Genomic DNA, 10,717 nt, shown 5'->3' with positions numbered 1-10,717 from the left:
TATATAATATTCACTGTTTTCACCTGTGGAGGGAATTTCTTATGTCCTCCCGTGTTCGGCGGTCGGGGCTCCTCGTAGTTGTCGCTATACAGCCCATTTTCCTTGTTTTCGGCATTCAACTTGCCGGCCTGTTTAAACACCAAGCATTCCATGTTGGTGTGGTTGGCTGGTTTATCAGGGGTGCCGTGAATTTGACATGAGCGATCGAGTATGCGGTCCAGACTGGACGAGCCCGGACTGTTTCTCTTGAATGGCTTTTTCCACAGTCTGGATTTAAAGCCTCTGAATCCGGCATTGACTGTCGTGTCTTCGGTGTTGTCGCCATTATTGCGACGTTTGTCTCTATTCCATCGCAGCTTGCCGTTGCTGTCCCTAGCGTCTGAATTGCCTGAGTTTTTGTGTGTGACGTTGCTGCGAGCCAGCCAGCTGTCCTCGCCTGCGCAGAAGCGGGTCATGAGTGTCGTGAGGGCTGCCATGGACTTTGGCTTCTCTTGGCCGAGATGTCGGGCGAGCCATTCATCTCGGATGTTATGTTTGAAGGCCGCTAAGGCTTCGGCATCTGGACAGTCGACAATTTGGTTCTTTTTAGTTAGGAACTGAGTCCAGAATTTCCTGGCTGACTCTCTGGGCTGCTGTTATGTGACTTAAGTCATCAGCGTCCGGTGATCGCACGTAAGTGCCCTGGAAGTTATCGAGGAATGCGTCTTCCAGATCCTCCCAACTGCCAATGGAGCTTGCTGGCAGGCTATTGATCCAATGCCTAGCTGGTCCTTTGAGCTTATGTGGTAGGTATTTTATGGCATGCAAGTCATCGCCGCGGGCCATGTGGATGTGGAGAAGAAAGTCTTCGATCCATACCGCAGGGTCTGTTGTGCCATCGTATGATTCAATGTTTACGGTTTTAAACCCTTCTAGGAATTCATGATCCATAACTTCATCAGTGAAGCATAGGGGGGGTGAGGCCCCTCTATGTCGGGCTACATGTCGACGCAGCTCAAATGAGTCCGGTCTATTGTATTCGGCCCGGCCGGATTTTAGTTTGTTGTGTCCGGCGTGATGGTCATCATCACGTCTTGTGGCGCACCCCCGTGATACGTACATCGATCTTGATTGTCCTGCTTTATTTTACAATACTTCTCGCAGGTCCTTCGTGTAGCCCCGGGCCTTGGTATTATCACTTGATTGGCGGCGGGGCGCAGTCTGGACTTCGGGCTGGTACGCCGTTTTGTCTCGACCGCGGGGCGGCCGGTCAGCCGCATCATGCACTGGTAGTGTGGGCTTCAAAGCCTCCTCCTCGAGTTGAGGTAGCAGCCTGCGCTTTGGGTAGCTTTTGCTAGGGCATTCGAGTCCGTATTCCTCGGCAGCCAGGACATCAGTCCATCTATTAGTTAGCAGATCTTGATCAGCTTGAAGTTGTTGCTGCTTTTTCTCCTAGCTTTTTGCAGTGGCTATAAGTCGGCGTTTGAAGCGCTCCTGCTCGACGGGATCCTCCGGCATGATGAATTCTTCGTCGCCAAGGCTCACTTCGTCTTCGGAGAGAGGCATGTAATTATCATCCTCTGATTCTCCATCAGTTGCCTGTTCTTTAGGGCTAGCTTGCCCATCCTCTTGCTCGGCCTGCTCGAAGCCTGGCTGGGCAGGATTGTCTTCATCCTCGGCACCATCTGGATTGTTATCTCCTATGCCAGCATCGCTATTTTTGCTATGGCGGGGCTTGGAGCGGCGCCGATGACGCCGGTGTCTGGATTGCTTCCCCAAGGGGTAATCTTCTGTTGCCTCATCGCCATTGTTTTCTTTGGGGTGTCCACCATATAAATATCATATGATGAGGTGGCGGTCCAGCGCCCTGTAGGCAGTGGTTCCCGTTCTTCTCCTGCATCGTCGTCCATGTCGTCGATGTCTTTGGAGTCAAAGTCAAGCACGTCGGTTAAATTATCGATGGTGGCTATAAAGTGGGTGCTGGGTGGGGGACGAATTTCTTCGTCGTCCGCTCCCCACTCGAGCCGGACATAGTTTGGCCAAGAATCTCCTGACAAGGACAGAGACCTTAATGAGTTCAGCACATCACCCAAGGGTGAGTGGTGAAAAATATCCACGGCGGTGAACTCCATGACGGGTGCCCAATCTGATTCGATAGGCACGGACGCACACGGCTCAGATCCTGCAACCGGGGAAGAGCCCGGGGGTCCGATGACACCAACCTCATAGGAGGCGGGTTCGGTGTTCGGCTCCGATGCTGATGAGTGTACGGCCTCCATGGCGGGGTCCATCCACCCGTCCTTGGAAGGCACTATCCGCTCCGGGTTGATTCCCGGCACCAACGCGGGTGCGATTTCTCGAATAATGTCCGATGGCAGATCAAAGTCATGCCCGTCGTGACCGTTGGGCGCACCTGTCATGGGCTCGAATCCGTCGAAGATCAAGTCTCCGCGGATGTCGGCAGTATAGTTTAAGCTTCCAAACCTAACCTGATGGCCAGGGGTGTAGCTGTTGATCTGCTCCAGATGGCCAAGCGAGTTGTCCTGCAGTACGTAGCCGCCGAATATGAAGATCTATCCGGGAAGGAAAACCTTCCCCTGGACTACATCGTTGAAGATGATCGAGGGATCCATCAAGCCTTATAGCGACGGCATAGTGGCACTCTCAATGAAAGCACCAATGTCGGTGTCAAAACCAGCGGATCTCGGGTAGGGGGTCCCAAACTGTGCGTCTAAGGCTAATGGTAACAGGAGGCAGGGGACACGATGTTTTACCCAGGTTCGGGCCCTCTCGATGGAGGTAATACCCTACTTCCTGCTTGATTGATCTTGATGATATGAGTATTACAAGAGTTGATCGACCACGAGATCGTAGAGGCTAAACCCTAGAAGCTAGCCTATCATTGTGATTGTTCTTGTCCTACAGACTAAACCCTCCGGTTTATATAGACACTGAAGGGGGCTAGGGTTACATAGAGTCGGTTACAGAGAAGGAAATCTACATATCTGAATATCCAAGCTTGCCTTCCACGCAAAGGAGAGTCCCATCCGGACACGGGACGAAGTCTTCAATCTTGTATCTTCATAATCCAACAGTCCAGCCAAAGTATATAGTCTGGCTATCCGAGGACCCCTTAATCCAGGACTCCCTCACCCCTCCCAGCAGATTCAAATCCCTCGTTTGCTGTGGAATTTTGCCATGTGGTATTTTCATGGACTAGCAAGGTGCCCATGCATTGCACGGAACATCAAGATGCATTTTTTTTACAAAACACCTGTTGTGATTGACCCATGCAGGGGTAATCCCATTTGTAAAAACTAATGATATCTCGAGAATTTTATCGGAAAATTGTATCTCGAGAATTTTATCGGACTCCATTTTTTATACAAGGCCACAAACCCATATTACAGGTGTCGGCGTTCTGGGAACGGGGGTCCCCAGACTTGCCTGCCTGCGGCCTGCGGCGTGGCTCAAGTGGTGTTCCAGTATGGCCCATCTTCATCAGCACTAGACTCAAGACCCTCGTGAGGGGCCAAGCCTCGCGGGGCGGACGGCGCAAGGCTAGATCAGGAACGGCCTCACCAGGCAGGCTCGCGAGGAGGCGGAGAGATCAAGGCGGGGTACCTCGCGAGGTTCTTGATAGAGGCGGGGTGTCCCGATCTTTCGATGAGATGATAACTATCGATTTGATGGAGACGACTTTGACGATCCGACTACAAACGTGCACGACGTTGCGCCTTAGTAATCGCTAAACCAATCTCCTGAGGTTATTGACGATGCCGGAAGCACGGTCAGCCTGACCACGAAGGTCTATTCCTGCAAGCAATCAAAGAACGAGCAAGAATATGATAAAGCAATCTGAATATTGCAAACATATATGAGGTATTGATAATGGTGGGGATCCGTAAGCGGTCTTGGTCTGGTCGTTGGACACAAACGAAGTACACGAAGTTGCAATGGCTAACTTTTAACTAAACAAATCCCAAGGAAAAGCTACTAGATGGATCTACTTATATAGGAGCAAGGGGGTGGGAGGACGTCCCAAGGCAGCCTAAAACTAAATCTAGGTCGTACAAGGCCGATGGGCCCAAGTGGAGGTGATGTAACACCTTTGGACTTGTAGTTTGACTCGGATTCTGCTGCAGCATCAGATTGTTTCGTCCACAACTCAACGCTCCGGACGAATTTGAAGGTGATTCCAATTGGGTTGGAAAGTGCACGAAATCTAGTTTCCAACAAGAAAAGAATCACCCAATTCGGAGTCCGTATGAAAAACTTGTGTGCGTTTTGAGTCAGGTATGTCTGTGCAGTCCGAATCTGAATCCAGAACGTGAGAGACTTGGACTCTATCTTCTCTTGGGCCAAAAGTGACGTGAGAGAACTTTTTGGACAGCAAATAAACATCTCTTTCTTCCTTATCTTCATATGTGGATTGTACAAATGTCCATACACCTGCAATTAGACAAAACACAAAAGTGTGTGAAGTATTTTTGTTCTGGATAACATAAATAGATTATTGAATAGTTTGCACTAGAAATCACCTGGAAAATATGCATATATGCAATATTTTTGGTCATATCCAAGGTAGTCATGTCCTCATCATCCTCCCCTTCTTGAAAATAAAGCCGTCCTCGGCGTTGGTTAATCTGAAATGTGGCTAACAAAAGAGACAAGGTGTACATGTTGTATATGTATATGTCATCCATTTTTACTTCCCTTGATTTTTGCATATATGACACATGAATAGATGAGTAACTTGCATAGTTCATAAAATCTAAAGCCAAAAAATTAGCACAAGAAGTAGAAGGCATGAAAATATTGCAACTCAGTTTGCACATATAAGTGAAGCTCTTATTCATTTCAAAAGATTGACAATGTTCATCATTAAACCATCCCAACATTGGTGAATAAACCTTACTTGCATCAAATTTACATGCTACAACATGCTTAAATAAGCAAACATGCAATAAGTCATTCAACACAGAATCATCACCAAGATTACAGGTCATATCAAAATGATTAATCATTGGTTCTTTTGCATCAATAGTTAATTCAATGGGTGCACTCAAAATTGTTGGTATTTCAGTTGTTTGATCACATGGCAAAGTCAAATTATCAACGTAGTCCTCTAAAATAGGTGGTGTGATCAAAGTAGTGGGTAGCTCATCAGATGGTGCATTCAAATTGACAAGGCATTCATCATTCTCATGTAGAGATGGAAGATCAGTACCTTTGTCATTACCTCTTATGATCAACTCAGATGATGTAGCCACTCTCGAGGGCGATGTGTCACATGGTGGAGGTGATGTAGTCCTGACAACAATGGATGTGGTTGTCATAGTATGCCTAGTAGTTGAAGGAACAATCATATCAACTCTTGGAATGTGCACCGTGCGCTTGTTCTCCTCGTGGCCAACACGTCGTTTTATTTCCTGTTCAGCTTTGCAAGCAAGATGAAACAAATGGTCCATAGGATAACACTCTTCATGAATTAGTATCTCTTGAATATCACGGTTTAATCCTCCCCAAAATCTATCCATAAAATCATCTTCACTTTCTTCTAAAGAGGAATGCAACAAGGTAGTTTGTAAATCATCATAATATTTTGTTACAGTTTCACTACCTTGTTTTAAGTGTTGCAACTTCTTAATCATGTCACGAGTATAATAAGCAGGGACGAAAGTATGTCGCATGGCAAGTTTCAAATCATCCCAAGCAGTAGGTATATAATCAGGGTGTAACCGACAATATTCACTCCACCAAACCAAAGCATAACCAGTGAAAGAACCAACCGCAACCTTAACCTTTTTATGTTCATTGAAATTATGGGAAGCAAATATATTTTTTATGTCGAACTCCCATTCAATATATAAAGCAGGTTTAAAACGGCCATTAAATGGTGGTATAGATACATCAACCTGATCATGTGCATTTGGATGTTTGTGCACCTCTCGTGACGGTTGTGGTATTTGCAAAGGTGGTGGCACGTCTCCCGCGATTGACAAAGCCCATGAATTGACTCTGGATCCTGTCATGATTAGTAGAACAAGAAACAAAACCCAAAAATAATGTTCCTATAACTACTAGGATGTGGTGGTAAAACGCTCATAGTAAAGCAAATATCAATGTCTTACAAGTTCTTACCATGCAGCAGGCGGTGATCGGCAACCAGCGGTGTCAAGTAACTCCGAATATTGAGTAAAGCGATTGCCAGGGAAGCGTACGTATACACGGTGTAGAAATATGTGGAGCTGGGTTGGCTATATATGGTAGCAAAAGATTAGCAATAATCAATTCAAAGATGCAATGTTGAATAAACGCTCAACGACGGTACTATGCTGGTCCTAGGCTAGACCGGACTAGAGACGCGAGCCTAGAACACTAATGAGGTCACAGCGTAGCACAACTAGCATCAATGAAGGATACTAAGTAGCTCTTGACAGCAAGATATAAGTGAAGATCACAACGGCAGTGAAGATAATGATGAAAAACAACTGCCAAGCAGGATATACAACAACTCTCTCTCCAACTTTCCTCTTGAAAAGTTTGAGACAATTTTCTGATAAATTCTTTCAAAGAATGCTACTAACTCAAGCTTTCCAATGCAAAAAGAATCACTCAATTCCGAGTTGATATGAGGAGTCAAAGAATTCTAAAACTGGCCTGAAAAATTGGAACAAGTTGTGTTCACGAACTTCAGAGGGCAAAACGACCTATTTAGAAGCCGATTTTGAGGTGTCAAATATTGAACTAGCTTCTGCAAGTATTTAGATGCGGCTCGTCGCTATCTTCAATTTGAGTACTCACGGAGCCAAAACTGACTTCGTATGAGGAAGATACACCTGTTTTACTGAACAGTGCGCAAAACAGATTCCAATCCGAATTCAGGTACGAGATTGATTCTAGATAGATCCAATTTTTTTTCTTCTCTCTTTTTTTTCTCACGCCTTTTTTTTATTTTTCTTCTCCCTCTTTTTCTTTTTTTTTCTTTCCTTTTTTCTCTCTTTTTTTTTCTTTATCTTCTTTTTCTCCCTCTTTCCAAGACAAACTAGATAAGATGCAGATTCGATCAGGCGAAGATGTGAGTGACCTCAACTATGATTATGACAATAAATAGTGCGTAGCACATGGTGGAAATTGGTGGATGGGATGGTGGACAGCGGATGGGATAATGATGCAGCGGCTGCGTGACTAATGTGAACAGAACTCGAAACTCTAAAGGAACTAGACACTAAGACCAGCAACTCGACACGGCGATGCAACCGATAATTCAATAATGCAAACAATGAAAAGAAAATTGCAAAGGCTCAGTCTGGCTAGGACAAAGGATGAATAAATCTAACTTTTTGTCAGGACCCCGACTCGATGTCACATCGATCTAGCTGGTAACACCTCATATCACTTTGCGGCCTCACGCACGGTATCCCCACGGGTCATTACCCTGACCAACTTAGCAGTATGGCCGGGTACATCTAGGCATCGAGTCAGGCGAACCACTTGATTGAGGTCGCGAGTGGCCATCTGAAAGCACAATCATAATGCAAAGGCATTAGAATTTCTAGCAAAATTTCGGCAGCATAACAGCTGTAAATGCTCAAAAAGGATTTGAGACATTTGACAAAGGATTTCGTACACACTCAACATCACCATATCAAAGTTCTGAAACCATTCTGGCAACATAATGTGGTAGTAGAACTGAACTAGGCTGGTAACCATCAAACTTATAAGGTACTACTGATTAGTAACTCGTGATCCTGATAGAGAGAACAGATCCTAATTCCTTAACCCCCGGTGGAAGAATGGACTGACTCAGATCAGAAAGTCATAAGGTATAAGGAGTAAAAAGAGCCTTACGTTCCAAGCCACAAACAATTCCCCTACATATAACTAAAGAATTTCTAGACTCAACATCGACCAGTTTGGCTTGGAGAACCTACAGGCAGTCCGGCTCTGATGCCAACGCTGTCAGGACCCCGACTCGATGTCACATCGATCTAGCTGGTAACACCTCATATCACTTTGCGGCCTCACGCACGGTATCCCCACGGGTGTCGTCTTACCTTTTCCCGGGACCGTTTGCGCCTTTTGGCTCACGTATATGATAGTGTCGCTAGCATCCATATGATAAAGAGCCCGGGCTGACATGACTAGTCGTAAACCCAAAGTGGCACAGACTTACAGGGACAGGCATCCATGACCCAGCTTCGAACGTGTCGGTCATCAGCAAGTGGGTCCGGGCTGTAGCACTGGGCTAGCAGGACTCCGGTAAACCGGGCTGTAGCGGGCTAACAGGACTCCGGTACTCAAAGCGTGACATTTCCCCGAAGGGACAGACACATGAACGAAGAAGGACACATGCCGGCCAGCCTAAGTGTTCCAGAGCAGTAGCAAGCTACCATGGCTTAGCGGTAACACTAGGAGACATTTCCCGGTAAGAGAGGCTACTAAAGATAAACAACTAGATAGTCAGATCCCACACATACCAAGCATTTCAATCATACACACAATATGCTCGATATGTGCAAATACAACGAAGCATCACAACATGACTCTATGACACAAGTACTTTATTTAAGGCTCAGTGAGCCATACATAACATACACAAAGGTACGGGTCTCACGACCCCACATACAAGTCATACAGTCATACAAACCAGCAGCGGAAGTAACTTGTCTGAGTACAGACAACTAGTAAAATAAAAGAGGCTTGGAAAGCCTAGCTATACTACGTGGTCCTTCACAAGCTCAGGGTCACCACCCGGGTCTTTAGCCTACTCGTTGATGTCAACGTCTACATAGAACCCATCAGAAGGGGTTGCAGCGTCTTCTGTAAAAATGTAGATTATAGCAACATGAGTACAAAGGTACTCAGCAAGACTTACATCAGATCCTACATACATGCATAGTATCAAGAAGGGTTGGTGGAGTTATTGCAGCAAGCCAGCTTTGACTCTTGGCTAGGCTATCCTACGATACTCCAACTGAAATGGTTTTGCGCACACGAGTCCACTGCTCACCACTTCAATACACTACCGAGGATCCACCTCCGTCTTCCTACGGAAGAGCCATCCTCGGCACTCACACTTATCTTGAGGCTTTTAGTAGTTTCCATTTACTTGTCTATGAACTGTATAGGCAACCAAGTAGTCCTTTACCGCGGACGCGGCTATTCGAATAGATCATGTTAACCCTGCAGGGGGTACTTCTTCATACACGCTCTCACCACTTACCGTCGTTTACATGACATGTACTCGGCAACCTTCAAGCGGAAGCCCAACGTGGGTGTCGGCCACGACCTACCTAATCCCCTAAGCCTCCAGTCCAGGTTTATCGCCTATTCAGGTTCCATCCGCAGGGAGTCCGGCCGAGGTTTCCCATACGGCCCCGAACGATGTGAACAGGGTTCCCGAGATACCTAACGGGTATTCGGTACACCCGGCCACGTACCTACCGCATCACAGCCCACCCCTACGGTCAGCGCTGTCCACGGCCTCCAGTAGGCTACAAACACCAGAAACTACTTGCAACTCCTGGACGGAGAACTAGGGTGAATAAGAAGCCGAGAGGGTCCATTGGTTTCGGGCCCAATGCATGGTAGTAGCTGATTCTTAAATCACACATACAGATCTCAGTGCTTAAGGTCGGCTTCAATGAAACAACCCACCATGTACTCCTACATGGCCTCTCATCGAGACCTTTACCAAATCGTGTTCACCACACCACTCTCATTACCGACATAATCATTTCACTCCAGCCCATCACCCCGATGAACCAGACCTGACACGACTCTAAGCATAGCAGGCATAGCAAGGTAGGAACAACACATACATATGGCTCAAGCAACTCCTACACATGCTAGTGGGTTTCATCTAGTTACTGTGGCAATGACAGGTCATGCAGAGGAAATGGGTTCAACTACCGTAGCACACAGCAGTTTGAATCGCGTTGTCTTAATGCAGTAAAAGAGAGCAGGAGCGAGAACATGGGATTGTATCGATATGATCAAATGGTTGGTTGCTTGCCTGATGGTTCGATGCACTGATATGGTTCTTCGTTAGGGTAATCACGGTACTCCTCGGGGGCAGAACCTGTCGCAAAGGACATCGATACACAACCATCACCAAACAATTTGCAACAATATGATGCATGCATGAAACATGGCAATATGAGTGTGTTGGGCTAATGCAACTAAGAACAGAGGGGTTTGAACAAATTTGAATCAAGGATTCAAATTTTAAGTTCAAATATGGTCTTTTAAAGTGCTTTTCTTTGTTCTGCTTAAAATATCAATTTAACTTGTTTGATCATGCATGAAAATAGTACAGATGGATAGATTGGATTTTTTTGATCATTTTTCATATATAATTTGTCCAATTTGGAGTTACAGAATAAAAGTTATGAATTTTTGAAGTTTAAATAATATTCTGGAATTTCCTGATTTAATTTAAATTCAGAAAATCAATTACTGCGTCAGCCTGACGTCAGTGTGACGTCAGCAGGTCAACGGAACAGGTCTGGGTCAAACCTGACAGTGGGTCCCGCATGTCAGGGTGATTATTTTAATTAAAATTTAATTAAAACTAATCCTGTTTAATTAACAGGGCTGGGCCCCACCTGTCATTGACTCAGGGGAGTCAACCAGGGCCCACCCGTGGTCAAAGTCAAAGTCGGCTGCCGGCGTTTAACCGCCGGCGAGCCCGACGCGGCGGCGGGAGTGGTTTTGGCCATTTCGGCCACCA

This window comes from Triticum dicoccoides, chromosome 5B, assembly GCF_002162155.2.
Source record: "Triticum dicoccoides isolate Atlit2015 ecotype Zavitan chromosome 5B, WEW_v2.0, whole genome shotgun sequence".
In the NCBI taxonomy this organism is placed as follows: Eukaryota; Viridiplantae; Streptophyta; class Magnoliopsida; order Poales; family Poaceae; genus Triticum; species Triticum dicoccoides.
This window is presented reverse-complemented; position numbering follows the sequence as displayed.